The following is a 16,517-nucleotide window of genomic DNA, read 5'->3' as shown; positions in this document are numbered from 1 at the left end:
GCTACGTGGAGAAAGAACTGGCTGGGCAACAGGAGGCAGAGAATAGAAGGGGGAGGGAGTTTCTCAAAATGGAGAACTGTGACCAGTGGTTCCATTTAAGATGTTTCTGGAAAGATACATGAATGGGCAGGGAACAAAGGGATACAGATCCTGAGAAAATAGGCGACAGGTTTAGACAGAGGATTTGGATCGGCGCAGGCTCGGACCACCGAATGACCTGTTTCTGTGCTGGAATGTTTTGTTCCAGCATTATCAAAGACCCATCACACCCCAGTAATGGTCTCCCACAACCTCTTCCATCAGGATAAAAGATATGGAAGCTTGAAAACACTGAGCAGCTGGCTCATTAAAAGTTTCTTCCTGACTGTTATTCGACTGATGAATGTACTCTCTAATCTCAGATAATACTGATCTGGTTCATGTTGACCTCGCATAGCGCATGCCCTGTGCAGCGTAACCTGCATGCCTCTCAGACATGTTTTACAGCCATTGTTCTGCACAACCTTGCTTGCTATGATCAGCCTGTAGTCCTTGGTACAGGTCAAAGTGAAACCTCATCTTCCTCCCCCCAGCTCACTCCGAGCTCTCTCTGGTCCTCACCCCCAGCACCTCCCATTCCCCACCCCAGCACACTGTGACCCCATCCCCAGCTCACTGTGTGCTTTGTGTCTCACTATTTCTCTCACACTATCTGTTTCCTTGTATTTTCCTTTTCTCTGTCTTCTGTTTCTTTCCCTGAACTTCCTATCTCGCCATCTCCCTGTCCATGTGACTGTTTGTTTCTTGTTTTGTTTCCTTTCTCTGTTTTACTGACTGTCATTTTGTTTCCCTCGTTTTGTTTTCTCTCTCCTTATATGTGTCTGTCTAGTTCTCCCTCGTTGTGATGGTGATGGCGTCTCAATTATTTTGAAGCATGTGATGGCTCTTTGGTTGGATGTTGACAATATTGGTTAAATTTCAATTGTTGTCAAAACGGCATCAGAACTTGGATATTCATTTAATAACCAATTGCTACATCTAAATATTTTGGAACTGCCTTCTCCCACGCTCTGCATACTGGCAACTGAAAGCATTCGATTCACGTGCATAATAGTGTGACGGTAACAGCTCTTCCCAGGACCAGAAGAAACTACAGACGGTTGTGTGCACAGCCCAGACTATCATGGAAATCAACCTTCCATCCATTTATACTTCTCATTGTGAGCGAAAGGCGGGCAATATCACATATCTCTCCAAAACCGGTAATGATCTCCGATAACCTCTTCCAAAAGGGAGAAGATACAGAGGCTTGAAAACATGGACCAGCATGCATAGGAACACCATCTTCCTTACCTTAATTACAATGACGAATTGACATCTCTAACTTTTCAAATAATATTAATCTTGCGAAAGTCGATCTTGCTTTGCACACCTGCTGTGCAGCTGTAACCTTGAGTGCCTCACTCTGTGTAAGTGCCATTGAGGCTCAAGGTCTTCTCAACGGCAATCAAATGAGTGAACTAATGCTGGCCCAGCCATTGATACCTATTTCGCATTAATAAATTTAAGAAGATGACGGCACTCAGCGAAGACAGACAAATGGGATCAAATCACTTTAAACGTGATCTTAGATATATACAGGTTTCCCTCGGTATCTGAAGGTAGAGTGTTCCTACAAAACCTTTCATAAGCTGATATGGCATAAAGCAAAGCAGCATTAATTTATGTGGGAAAAAAATCATCTTCCTTGGTAGAAGTGAAAATCCTCTTCGGATTTCTTTTGGTTAGCGAAAACAGGACGCAATGGAGGTTTTTCGGAAAGGGAAGTGGCAAAAAGCGAATATTTGAAAAGCGGGGTATACATGTACCGGCATGGGCAAGATATTCAGGAAGATGGGAAAAGTCAAAAATAAATGAGGTGAATTTCACATTTTATTTCCATCCCAGCTGATCATCGTTCCCCTTGTTTATTCTTTTTCTTCTATCTCTCTCTTTCTCTTTCAATTTAGCTCACTCCTCCTCCCTTTCAAAGCAGACTTCACTGTCCCCAGCATTATTCACACTATTTTCCAACTGTTTTCAGTTCAGGAAAGCTCCCAGCACTTTCTGTTCTTTGATTTGCATTTCTTATGCAATTTCAGATCTCCAGCATCTTCTTTTATTTGATTTAAGCCTCAAATTTGTTATCCCATGGGAATTCGGCATCTCTGCCAGGGCAGCATTTGTTAATCATCACTAATTGTCCTGATTGTGGGGCCATTCCACAAGCCAATATAAAATCATGCACATTGATATGGGTCTGAAGTCACACTTAACCCAGACTGGGTAGTAACATGAGACTTCATTAAAGTCATCAGTGAAACAGCAAGATTTTCAGACAAAATCTGGGTTTTATGGTTGTTTTTCGTGAAATGCACTTTATTCGAATTCTTATCATTTTTATTTAAGTTCTGCCATCAGCTGTGGTAGGACTTGAAACAAAGTCTTTCATTTAATAAGCGTTGCTCCTGAATTACATCCAGCGACATTCCTACTCTGATACATTGTCCTAATCATGAAGTAACGTCCGAGACAAGAACAATTTTGTGATTGAAATACTTGTAACTGGAAAAGTGGCCAGAAGAGAGCTTGAAACAGAAAGTCTGAATTTTACCAACGTGCAGACAATGGTTTGTTCAGACACAGAACTGACGCAGAGATGGAGACTGGGGATATTATGAGCTGGTAGTGGACAGGGTTCGTGACAGAGAGAACACGAGACATAAATCAATTCAGGGCCAAAAAGGGACCTCGAGGTTGTCCACAGTTTTGTTCTCAGATGTTTGTAAGGGAGGGGTCTGCATTTCAGATGAATGGAGACTGCAATTTGAATTGAAGATAACAGTTTCTTTCTTTGACAAATATAGATAACAGCAATTGCAATGAAGTTCAAAATTGTTTATGGGATTAATGAATGGACAGATGTCGAAAACACCAACAATAGTGAGAATAGCTTAGTAACACACCCTCTACCCCGCCCAAAATAATGATCAGTACCACTAATATCCGATATGGTAGAAATTCCCAACAGAGAAAAATTTTGAAAAGTCCCAAGGAAAGCCTCCTCTCCATTGGTTTAATTATCCAGTCCATTATTCTCAGATTCAGATCTGTCCTCTCCACGTCTGTGCAGCTGCTGATCTCGGTTACTGTTGGAGCTGATACATCTGCTCCTACACTGGGATAGCGCACTGAGTGAAGCCCCTCCCCCATAGGAGAGGGAAACCCTCCAGTGACACAATTAAAATGCATGGAGACTGACATCAATAACAGTCACTGAGCAAACAGTTCTAGCTTTCAATACAGCACATTCAGTTCACAATATAACTGGACTGGACTGGATGCTGACATCGCTGGCTATTGGTCACATCTCCCATCACTAATTGCTCTAGTGAAGTCATTGTGTGGGAGAATGATGGATGTTTTCTTTTCGCAGGCGAGATGAGTCTGCTCAGTTGTACGTTTGCAATGCTGTAAACATCTTACCTCAAATTTTCACCGAAGATAATACAGAAAATGTTGGTTTATATGCAGAAAAGACTGGATGGTGGGATTGGATGAGAAACCATCACTATTCAAGAAAATCGGGACTTGGAATTCATTAAAAATTAAGAAAGGATTTCTTGTACTCTCTCTTCTATCGCTTGGTCCTTGTTCAGGTTGTACATCTCCATCAAGTGCAGATACAATCAGGACGTTGTTACTGTGCTGATCTCTCCTCCACAGAAGAAACGCCAGCCAACACACTGTCACTGGGTGCAGTTGCTCTGCACATAGACAGGAAGTTTGGACTTCTCTGAATGCTCCTCTCCCTGCTCTAATAAAGAAAGGTTGGACCTTCCATTCATAATATGCTTGAGTAATTAATTTATACAAATGGACAAACATTTTAATGCAGCTTTATTTGCTATAAAGCAGTAATTTTTACACTTTTTCTCCTCAGTCCCAAACCAAAAGTGAACTTATTCATTAAGACTTTTGAATTAATGAGTCAGGTTTGGCTGGGAGATAGGGCGGAATGGGGGCATTGGCTGTGGAGACTGCATGAGGAGTACAATGATATTCCACATGTCATCAACACTCTTAACATCAGATAGAATTAAATATAGTTCATAACAAGGATATTTTATATTTTATATACACAACATTTAATCATTGGGAATACAGATTGAGTAGGGTCACCGCACCTGATGCATTAACATTGATTTCTGTTCATAGCTACTGCCAGACCTGCTGAGCTTTCCCTCCAATGTCTGTTGTTGTTTGAGGTTGATTATATTGTTCATATCTTGCAGGATGCTTACAATTAAAAACAGATGCTAATAACAAAATGTGCAGGGCTATGGGGACAATACAGGAGAATAATAGTAGAGATATCGCTCATTCCAAACTGAAAGAGACAATGGGCTAAGCTTTCACCACCTTTGTTGTAATAATCTATGTTATGCTTTGAAAGCATTTGTAGAGTGGGGAGACAAGCTTGATCAATGAAGGACACAGAGTGTTCCATCATCAATAATCTATCCCTATTATTTCATGAAGTTCAGCTGCCTCTAAAATATATTTTAAAAAAAGATCTCCTGAGATTTATAGGATGTTCAGAATTGTTTTTACTTTCTATCTTAAAGAAGAAGCAGATTTCGGTTGTAATTCAGGTGTCACAGGAATACCAACTCTAATAGAACGAGAAATGACCACATTGTCCAAATATTACCAACTTCAACGCGTAGACCTGTCAAGAAACATGAAATATAGAGATAATGGAAACATGAAATGTAAACAGAAATTGCTGGAAAAACGAAAAAGATGAGGAAGTATTTGCAGAGAGCAACAGAATTAACATATGTCATATGATGTGACACTGTTCTGAAAAGTCATATTAGAATCAAAGGTCATTTTTTTTGCATCTCTGCTCAGATGTTGCCAGATCTACTGAGTTTCGCTCCAGCTCTTTTGATTTCTTTCTTCTTTCTGAACTGTGACAAAGTGTCTGATCTGAATGATAACAACAAAGTTATCTCAGTTGAATCTTGAGTAATTTGTTATGGACATTAAATGAGAAATGAAAAAGTTCCTCTGTTTGACAGGGCTCGAAATATGGATGACGTTTTGTGTTGTGAGAACTTGCGATGAAAATGTTGAAACAAAACAGAAGTTGCTGCAACTGCTCAGTAGGTCTGGGAGCATCCGTGCAGAGAAATCAGAGTTAACGTTTCAGGTCCAGTGCACCTTCCTCAGAACTGATGGTAATACGGAAAATGTTGGTTTATATGCAGAAATGACTGGATGGTGAGATTGAATGAGAAACCATTACTATTCAAGAAAATCGGGACCTGGAATTCATTCAAAATTAAGAAAGGATTTCTTTTACTCTCTCTTCTATCGCTTGGTCCTTGTTCAGGTTGTACATGTACTATATATTTCTAAATCTCCATCAAGTGGAGACGGCATGGTTTTTTTTCTCCCCTACTGTGGTGTTTCAATATTTTTGATTATTTTCCAGTATGTATTTGCTTCCAATTCAAGGTGGATATGAGAACATGTCTTGACCTTCTGCAGTTTGACATAATATAGAATTTAATTGAATATTTATCCCCATCACACCCGTTGAATTAAACAAACAATGCATGAGTCTACGTCCATCCTGCAGATGAAACATTTCATCAGCTCTGGCTATTGCAGGGAATGTTACAAAGAACAGTGCCACACAAAATGCTAATGTTCCAGCGCAAGATTCCAAACCCAGTTTATCCTAATTTATTTAAAAGGTTTATAAATAAAACATGCAGAGGGGCAGAGTGTAAAAAGTGAATTCAACTCTGTGTCGAAAATGCTATTTGTGGCTCCCTCATAAAATGTGTTAATTGCATCAGTCATAAATTCACCAAAGTAGGGACAGCAAGAAACTGGAATTGTCAAATAATCCTCTGAATAACATCTGGAGAACAGGAAGGAAATCACTGGTTGTTTGTGATATTCCGAAATGACGATTGTGAGAATGTGGAGGGGGGGAGCAGTGAAATGATGATCAATGTTGTGGATGACACAAAGATGGGCTGGGGGTGGGTCACAGTCAGGAGGGAAGGGTTAGGCTACAGGAGGATACAAACAAATTATTCAGATAACCAGATAAATGGCCTGATGAAATTTAACACCGATAAATTGGGAAGATGCAAGTCAGAAGTCACAAGACAAGTAAGTACTCAAAAGTGAGTATGAAAGAGGAGGGCTAAATATGCTCGTTTTTTCTTTGCAGCAGGAATGGTTGTGGAGGGAATCTGGTACAGGTATACAAGAGCATAAGGGGTATGGAGAGGATGAACAGACAACAGCTGTTTTCCTTAGTCAACATGTCCGGCCTTGCTTTCCTATCTCTGTAACATCTCCAGCCGTGCTTTTCTCTCTCTGTAACATCTGCAAACTTTCTTTGCTATCTCTGTAACATCTCCGGCCTTGGTTTCCTATCTCTGAAACATCTCCAGCCTTGCTTTGCTGTCTCTGTAAAATCTCTAGCCTTGCTTTCCTCTCTCTGTAACATCTGAAAACTTGCTTTCCTATATCTATAACATCTCCAGCCTTGCATTCCTATCTCTGTAACATTTCCGGCCTTGCTTTCCACTCTCTGTAACATCTCCAGCTTTGCGTTCCTCTCTCTGTAACATCTCCAGCCTTGCTTTTCTATCTCTGTTATATCGCGAGCCTTGCTTTCCTCTCTTTAACATTACCAGCCTTGCTTCCTCTCTCTGTAACATCTGCAAACTTGCTTTCCTATATCTGCAACATCTCTGGCCTTGCTTTCCTCTGTCTGTAACATCTCCAGCCTTGCTTTACACTCTCTGTAAAATCTCCAGCTATGCGTTCCTCTCTCTGTAACATCTCCAGCCTTGCTTTCCTTTCTCTGTTAATCTCTATCATTGGTTTCCACTCTCTGTAACATCTCAAGCTTTGCGTTCATCTCTCTGTAACAACTCCAGCCTTGCTTTCTATTCTATGAAACATCTCCAGCCTTGCTTTCCACTCTCTGTAGCATCACCACCCTTGCTTTCCTCTCTCTGTAACATTTGGAAACTTACTTTCCTATCTCTGTAACATCTCCTGCCTTGCTTTCCTCTCACTGTAACATCTCCAGCCTCGCTTTCCTCTCTCTGTAACATCTGGAAACTTGCTTTCCTCTCTCTGTAACATCTCTATCCTTGCGTTCCTCTCTCTGTAACATCTCCAGCCTTGCTTTCCTATCTGTGTAACATCTGCAAACTTGCTTTCATATCTCTGCAACATCTCCGGTCTTGGTTTCCTATCTCTGTAACATCTCCAGTCTTGCTTTCCACTCTCTGTAACATCTCCAGCCTTGCATTCCTCTATCTGGAACATCTGGAAACTTGCTTTCCTCTCTCTGTAATATCTCCAGCCTTGCTTTCCTCTCACTGTAACATCTGCAAACATGCGTTACTATCTCTGTAACATCTCGACCCTTGCTTTACTCTCTTTGTATCATCTCCAGCCTTGCTTTCCACTCTCTGTAAAATCTCCAGCTTTGCGTTCCTCTCTCTGTAACATCTCCGGACTTGCTTTCCTCTCTCTGTAACATCTCCAGCATTGCTTTTCTCTCTCTGTAACACCTGCAAACTTGCTTTCCTATATCTGTAACATTTCCAGCTTTGCATTCCTATCTCTGTACAATGTCCAGCCTTGCATTCCTATCTCTGTAACATCTCCGGCCTTGGTTTCCGATCTCTGTCACATCTGCAGCCTTGCTTTCTTCTCTCTGGAACATCTGGAAACTTGCTTTCCTCTCTCTGTAACATCTCCAGCCTTGCTTTCCACTCTCTGTAACATCTCCAGCCTTGCTTTCCTCTCTCTATAACCTCTCCGGTCTTGCTTTCCTACCTCTGTAACATGTGCAGCCTTGCATTCCTATCTCTGAAACATCTCCAGCCTTGCTTTCCTATCTCTATAACTTCTCCGGTCTTGCTTTCCTACCTCTGTAACATTTCCAGCCTTGCTTTCCACTCTTCTTAAACACCTTCAGCCTTGCTTTCCTATCTCTGTAAAATCTCCAGCCTTGCTTTCCTCTCTCTTTAACATCTGCAGCCCAGCTTCCCTCTCTCTGTAACATCTGCAAACTTGCTTTCCTATCTCTGTAACATATGTAGCCTTTCTTTCTTTACTCTGTAATATCTCCAGCCTTGCTTTCCTCTCACTGTAACATCTGCAAACTTGTGTTACTATCTCAGTAACATCTCGACCTTGCTTTCCTCTCTCTGTATCATCTGTAAATTTGCTTTCCTATCTCTGTAAAATTTCTAGCCTTGCTTCCCACTCTCTCTAACATCTCCAGCTGTGCTTTCCTCTCTCGTTAACATCTGGAAACTTGCTTTACTCTCTCTGTAACATCTCCAGCTTTGCGTTCCTCTCTCTGTAATATCTCGAGCTTGGCTTTCCTATCTCTGTAACATCTGTAGCCTTTCTTTCCTCTCTCTGTAATATCTCCAGCCTTGCTTTCCTCTCACTGTAACATCTGCAAACTTGCTTTCCTATCTCTGTAACATCTCCGGCCTTGCTTTCCAGTCTCTGTAAAATCTCCAGCTTTCCGTTCCTCTCTCTGTACATCTCCAGCCTTGATTTCCTCTCTCTGTATCATCTGCAAACTTGCTTCCCTAGATCTGTAACATCTGCAGCCTTGCTTTCCTAGATATGTAACATCTCCAGCCTTGCTTTCCTATCTCTGAAACATCTCCAGCCTTGCTTTCCTCTCTCTATAACTTCTCCGGTCTTGCTTTCCTACCTCTGTAACATCTCTAGCCTTGCTTTCCACTCTTCTTAAACACCTCCAGCCTTGCTTTGCTATCTCTGTAAAATCTCCAGCCTTGCTTTCCTCTCTCTTTAACATCTCCAGCCCAGCTTTCCTCTCTCTGTAACTTGTGCAAACTTGCTTTCCTATGTCCGTAAAATTTCTAGCCTTGCTTTCCACTCTCAGTAACATCTGCAAACTTGCTTTGCTATATCTTAACATTTCCAGCCTTGCATTCCTGTCTCTGTAACATCTCCAGCATTGCTTTCCTCTCTCTGTAACATCCCCAGCTTTGCGATTCTCTCTGTAGTATCTCCAGCCTGGCTTTCCACTCTCTGTAACGTCTCCAGCATTGCCTTTCTCTCTCTGTAACATCTGCAAACTTCCTTTGCTGTCTCTGTGACATCTCCGGCTTGCATTCCTATCTCTGTAACATCTCCGGCCTTGCTTTGCTATCTCTGTAACATCTCCAGCCTTGCTTTGCTATCTCTGTAACATCTCCTGCCTTGCTTTTTTCTCTCTCTAACATCTGCAAACTTGCGTTCCGATATCTGTAACATCTCCAGCCTTGCATTCCTATCTGTGTAACGTCTCCAGCCTTGCTTTCCTCTCCCTGTAACATCTCCAGCCTTGCTTTCCTCTCTCTCTAACATTGGAAAGTTGCTTTACTATCTTTGTAACATCTCCAGCCATGCTTTCCTCTCTCTGTAACATCTCCAGCCTTGCTTTTTTCTCTCTGTAACATCTGCATGCTTACTTTGCTCTGTCTGTAACATCTCCAGCCTCGCTTTGCTATCTCTGTAACATTTTCAGCACTGCTTTCCTCTCTCTCTGTAACATCTGCAAACTTGCTTTCCTATCTCTGTAACACCTCTAGCCTTGCTTTCCACTCTCTGTAAGATTTCCAGCATTGCTTTTCTCTCTGGGTAACATCTGCAAACTTACTTTGCTATCTCTGTAACATCTCCGGCTTGCATTTCTTATCTCTGTTACATCTCCGGCCTTGCTTTCCTATCTCTGTAACATCTCAAGCTTTACTTTCCTCTCTCTGTAACCTCTGCAAACTTGATTTCCACTCTCTGAAACATTACCAGCCTTGCTTTCCTTTCTCTGTAAAGTCTCTAGCCTTGCTTTCCTCTCTCTGTAACATCTTCAGCCTTGCTTTCCTCTCTCTGTAACATCTGCAAACTTGCTTTCCTATATCTGTAACATTCCCAGCCTTGCATTCCTATCTCAGTAACATCTCCGGCCTTGCATTCCTATTTCTGTAACATCTCCGGCCTTGTTTTCCTCCCTCTGTAACATCTGCAGCCTTGCGTTCCTCTCTCTGTAACATCTCCAGCTTTGCGTTCCTATCTCTGTAACATCTCCAACCTTGCTTTTCTCTCTCTGTAACATATGCAAACTTGCTTTCCTTTCTCTGTAACATCTCCAGCCTTGCTTTTCTATCTCTGTAACATCTGCAAACTTGCTTTCCTCTCTCTGTAACATCTAGAATCTTGCGATCCTATATCTGTAACATCTCCGGCCTTGCATTCCGTTGTCTGTAACATATCCGGCCTTGCTTTCCTATCTCTGTAACATCTCCGGCCTTGCTTTCCTATCTCTGTAACTTCGCCGGCCTTGCATTCCTATTACTGTAACATGTCCGGCCTTGCATTCCTATCTCTATAACCTCTCTGGCCTTGGTTTCCTATCTCTGTAACATCTGCAAACTTGCTTTCCTTGCTCTGTAACATCTCCAGCCTTGCTTTCCTTTCTCTGTAACATCTCCAGCCTTGCTTTCCTATCTCTGTAACATCTCCGTCCTTGCATTCCTGTCTCTGTACCATCTCCAGCCTTGCTTTCCTATCTCTGTAACATGTCCGGCCTTGCTTTCCTCTCTCTGTAACATTTCGGAGCATGCATTCATCTCTCTGTAACATCTCCAGCTTTGCGATCATCTTTGTAATATCTCCAGCCTTGCCTTCCTCTCTCTGTAACATCTCCAGCCATGCTTTTCTCTCTCAGTAACATCTGCAAACTTACTTTGCTATCTCTCTATCTCTGTAACATCTTCAAACTTGCTTTGCTATCTCTGTAATATCTCCAGCCTTGCTTTCCTGTCTCTGTGACATCTCTACCCTTGCTTTCCTCCCTCTGTAACATCTGCAAACTTGCTTTGCTATCTCTGTAACATCTTCATCCTTGCTTTCCACTCTCTGTAACATCTCCAGCCCTGCTTTCCTCTCTCTGTCACATCGACAAACTTGAGTTCCTATATCTGTAACATCTCCGGCCGTGCATTCCTTTCTCTGTAACATCTCCAGCCTTGCTTTCCACTCTCTGTAACATCTCCAGCCCTGCTTTCCTCTCTCTGTCACATCTAGAAACTTGCTTTCCTATCTCTGTAACATCTCCAGCCATGAATTCTTCTCTCTGTAACATTTCGGGCCATGCATTCCTCTCCCTGTACCATCTCCAGCCTTGAATTCCTACCTCTGTAACATCTCCGGTCTTGCTTTCCACTCTCTGTAACATCTCCGGCCTTGCTTTCCACTCTCTGTAATATCTCCGGCCTTGCTTTCCACTCTCTGTAACATCTCCAGCCTTGCTTTCGTCTCCCTGTAACATCTGCAAACTTGATTTCCACTCTCTGTAATATCTCCGGCCTTGCTTTCCACTCTCTGTAACATCTCCAGCCTTGCTTTCGTCTCCCTGTAACATCTGCAAAATTGATTTCCACTCTCTGTAACATCTCTAGCCCTGCTTTCCTCTCTCTGTCACATCTAGAAACTTGCGTTCCTATATCTGTAACTTCTCCGGCCGTGCATTCCGTTGTCTGTAACATCTCCAGCCTTGCTTTCCTCTCTCTGTCACATCTAGAAACTTGCGTTCCTATATCTGTAACATCTCCGGCCTTGCTTTCCTTTCTCTGTAACATCTCCGGCCTTGCTTTCCTTTCTCTGTACCATCTCCAGCCTTGCTTTCTTATCTCTGTAACATCTGCAAACTTGCTTTCCATTCTCTGAAACATCTCTAGCCATGCTTTCCTCTCTGTAACATCTGCAAACTTTTTTATCTATATCTGCAACATCTGCGGCCTTACATTCCTATCTCTGTAACATCACCAGCCTTGCTCTCCTATCTCTGTTATATCGCAAGCCTTGCTATTCTCTCTCTGTAACGTCTGCAAACTTGCTTTGCTATCTCTGTAACATCTCCAGCCTTGCTTTTCTGTCTCTGTAACATTTTCAAACTTGCTTTACAATCTCTGTAACATCTCCAGCCTTGCTTTCCTCTCTCTGTAACATCTGAAAACTTGTTTTGCTATCTCTGTAACATCTCCGGCCTTGCTTTCCTATCTCTGTAAACATCTCCAGCCTTGCTTTCCTATCGCTGTAACATCTCCAGCCTTGATTTCCACTCTCTGAAACATCTCTAGCGTTGCTTTCCTCGCTCTGTAACATCTCCAGCCTTGTTTTCCTCTTTGTAAAATCTGAAAACTTGCTTTGCTATCCCTGTAACATCTCCAGCCTTGCTTTTCTCTCTCTCTAACATCTGCAAACTTGCGTTCCTATATCTGTTACATCTCCAGCCTTGTATTCCTATCTCTGTCACATCACCAGCCTTGCTTTCCACTCTCTGTAACATCCCAGGCCTTGCATTCCTGTCTCTGTAACATTTCTGGCCTAGTGTTCCTATCTCTGTAACATCTCCGGTCTTGCTTTCCACGATCTGAACCATCCCCAGCCTTGCTTTCCTCTCTCTGTAACATATTCAGCCTTGCTTTGCTATCTCTGCAACATTATCACAATGCTTTCCTATCTCTGTATCGTCACCAGCCTTACTTTCCTATCTCTGTCACATATCTTACCTTGCTTTCCTATCTCTGTAACAAGTCCAGCCTTACTTTCCTATGTCTGTAGCATCTTAGGCCTTACTTTCCTCTCTCTGTAACATTTGTAGCCTTGCTTTCTTATCTCTGTAACATCTCCTGCCTTTCTTTCCTCTCTCTGTTATATCGCTTGCCTTGCTTTCCTCTCTCTGTAACATCTGCAAACTTACTTTCCTCTCTCTGTAACATCTCCAGCTTTGCGTTCCTCTCTGTGTTATCTCCAGCCTTGCTTTTCTCTCTCTGTAACGTCTGCAAACTTACTTTGCTATCTCTGTAACATCTCCAGCCTTGCTTTCCTATCTCTGTAACATCTCCAGCCTTGCTTTCCACTCTCTGTAACATCTCCAGCCTTGCTTTCCTCTCTCTGTAACATCTCTAGCTTTCCGTTCCTCTCTGTAACATCTCCAGCCTTGCTTTCCTCTCTCTGTAACATCCGCCAACTTGCTTTCATATCTCGGTCACATCTCTAGCCTTTCTTTCCTCGCTCTGCACCATCTCCAGCTTTGCGTTCCTCTCTTTTCAACATCTCTAACCTTGCTTTCCTATCTCTGTAACATCTCCAGCCTTGCTTTCCTATCTCTGTAGCATCTTCAGCCTTGCATTCCTGTCTCCGTAATATCTCCAGTCTTGCTTTGCTATATCTTTCACGTCTCCAACCTGGCATTCCTAATCTCTGTAACCTCTCCAGACTTGCTTTCCTATCTTTTTAACATTACCAGAATGCTTTCCTATCACTGTGACATCTCCACTCTTGCATTCCTGTCTCAGTTATATCTCCAGCCTTGCTATTCACTCTCTGTAACATCTCCATCCTTGCTTTCCTGTCTCTGTAACATCTCCAGCCTTGCTTTCCTGTCTCTGTAATGTCTCCAGCCTTGCTTTCTATCTCTGTAACAACTCCAGACTAGTTTTCCTATCTGTGTAACATCACCAGCCTTCCTTTCCTCTCTCTCTGTAACATCTCCAGCTTTGCTTTCCTGTCACATTCACGTATCCAGCCTTGCATTCCAATCTCTATAACATCTCTAGCCTTGCATTCCTATCTCGTTAACCTCTCCAGCCTGGCTTTCCTCTCTCTGTAACATCTCCAGCCTTGGTTTCCTTTCTCTATAACATTACCAGAATGCTTTCCTATCTCTGTCTCATCTCCAGCCTTGCATTCCTGGCTCGGCAATATCTCCAGCCTTGTATTCCCCTCTCTGTAACATCTCCAGCCTGGCATTCCTATTTCTGTAACCGATCCAGATTTGATTTCCTATCTCTGTAACATTATCAGCCTTGCTTTCCTATCTCTTTTGCATCTCCAGCCTTGCTTTCCTAACTCTGTAACAATTCTAGCCTTGCTTCCCTATGCCTGTAACATCTCCAGAATTGTTTTCCTATCTCTGTAACATATTCAGCCTTGCCTTCCTTTCTCCGTAACATCTCCCAACTTGCTTTCCTATCTCTGTAACATTTCCAGCTTTGCTTTCCTATTTCTGTAACATTACCAGCCTTGCTTTCCTCTCTCTCTGTAACATCTCCTACATTGCTTTCCTATCTCATTAACATCTCCAGCCTTGCTTTCCTGTCTCAATAATATATCCAGCCTTGCTATTCACTCTCTGTAACATCTCTAGCCTTGCTTTTCTATCTCTGTAACTTCCCCAGCCCTGCTTTTCTATCTCTGTAATAACTCCAGCCTTGCTTTCCTATCTCTGTAACCTCTCCAGACTTGCTTTCCTATCGCTGTAACATCTCATGACTTGCTTTCCTCTCTCTGTACCATCTCCAGCCTTGCTTTCCTATCTATGTAACATCGGAGGAGAAATTGAGGACTGCAGATGCTGGAGATCAGAGCTGAAAAATATGCTGCTGGAAAAGCACAGCAGGTCAGGCAGCATCCAAGGAGCAGGAGGATCGACGTTTCGGGCATAAGCCCTTCTTCAGGAATGAGGAGGGTGTGCCAAGCAGATAGGGAGGGAGGGGAGACCCGGGCTGGGGCATTGGGAATGCGATAGGTTGAAGGAGTTTAAGGTGAGGGTGATAGGCCAGCGAGGGGGTGGGGGCGGAGATGTCGGGAAGAAGATTGCAGGTCAACATGGCGGCGCTGAGTCCGAGGTTTGGGACTGAGATACGGTGGGGGAGGGGAAATAAGGATGCTGGCGAAATCTGCATTCATCCCTTGTGGTTGGAGGGTCCCTAGGCGGAAGATGACGTGCTCTTCCTCCAGGCGTCATGTTGCCATGGTCTGGTGATGGATCAGGCCAAGGACCTGCATGTCCTTGGCGGAGTGGGAGAGGGAGTTAAAGTGTTCAGCCACGGTATATTGGGTTGGTTGGTACGGGTGTCCCAGAGGTGTTCTCTGAAATGTTCCGCAAGTAGGTGGCCTGTCTCCCCAATGTATAGGAAGCCACATTGGGTGCAGCAGATGCAGTAATTGTTGCGTGTGGAGATGCAGGGGAATTTGTGATGGATATGCAAGGATCCCTTGGGGGCATTGGAGGGAAGTGAGGGGGAGGTGTGGGCGCAAGTTTTGCATTTCTTGCAGTTGCAGGGGTAGGTGCTGGGAGTGGAGATTGGGTTGGTGGGGGGTGTGGAACTGACGATGGAGTCACGGAGCGAGTGGTCTTTCCAGAACGCTGATAGGGGAGGGGAGGGAAATATATCCTTGGTGGTAGGACCTGTTAGGAGGTGAAGGAAATGACGATGTATGTGGAGGTTGGTGGGGTGGTAGGTGAGGACCAGTGAGGTTCTGTGTTGGTGGCGATTGGAGGGGCGGGGCTCAAGGGCCGAGGAGCGGGAAGTAGAGGAGATGTGGTGGAGAGCATCGTCAACCTCGTCTGAGGGGAAATTGCAGTCTTTGAAGAAGGAGGCCATCTGCGTTGTTCAGTATTGGAACTGGTCCTCCTAGGAGCAGATGCGGGGGAGGCGAAGGAATTGGGAATATAGGATGGCGTTTTTTACAGTGGACAGGGTGGGAGGAGGTGTAATCTCGGTAGCTGTGGGAGTCGGTCGGTTTATAGTAAATGTCTGTGTTGAGTCGGTCACCCGAGATAGAAATGGAGAGGTCTTTTTAACATCTCCAACCTTGCTTTCCACTCTCTGCAACATCTCCAGCCATGCATTCCTATCTCATTAATATCTCGAACCTTGCATTCCTATCCCTGTAACCTCTCCAGACTTGCTTTCCTATCCCTGTAACATTTTCAGCCATGCTTTCCTCTCTTTGTAAGACCTCCGACTTGGATTTCCTGTCTCTGTGACATCTCCAGACTTGTATCCACCTTTCTGTATCATCTCCAGCCTTTTCTATGAAGTTCTCAGTATCTCGGATGATCGGGAGTGCATCCAGCCCCAGCTCCTGCGGTCTCCCAGGAGCTGCAGCTGGGTGCACTTCCCACACAAGTGCACTCAGTAATAAATTGAAATCTCCCTTCACTCCCACATCCTGCAGAAAGAACATGCGACTGCCCTAACGGCCATCTCGCCTACTGTAAGACGACAGTTAAAAGGAGTTTACCTGCACCTTTTGCTGAGTTGCTGCTCACTGAAACCGTTCAAATCAAAGCATGACGACCTACTCTGCTCCTAACAGCATATCTATGGACCGCCCCACATTTAGTTCTGGCTATGGAAGGAGGGAGTCACTACAGTGATGTAGTGATTGGGCCTTAAGCACTCCTTCACACCACACACACAATACCCTTTTCGTCAGTGCAGATCACTGCTTGACCTTGGAAGGTGCCTTACTGAGGTCTTCCTTCTGGTCGTGGTGACTGTGCAGAAGCAAATACTCCCCCGACATCCAATCCGCGTTGTCGCCGTCCTCTGGTATTTTCTGTCTAATAG

At 43.6% G+C, this 16,517-nt stretch overlaps 1 protein-coding gene across 3 annotated transcripts in view; it reads left to right on the top strand.

Moving 5' to 3' along the window:
* LOC140481110 (transmembrane protein 164-like) overlaps positions 1-16,517 on the top strand; it is a 496,588-nt gene that overhangs the window by 254,852 nt on the left and 225,219 nt on the right. The gene's annotated exons all lie outside the window — the stretch shown is intronic.

This window comes from Chiloscyllium punctatum, chromosome 9 (assembly GCF_047496795.1).
Source record: "Chiloscyllium punctatum isolate Juve2018m chromosome 9, sChiPun1.3, whole genome shotgun sequence".
Lineage (NCBI taxonomy): Eukaryota > Metazoa > Chordata > Chondrichthyes > Orectolobiformes > Hemiscylliidae > Chiloscyllium > Chiloscyllium punctatum.
The sequence above is the reverse complement of the archived record's forward strand: the minus strand, read 5'-3'. Positions and strand labels throughout refer to the sequence as shown.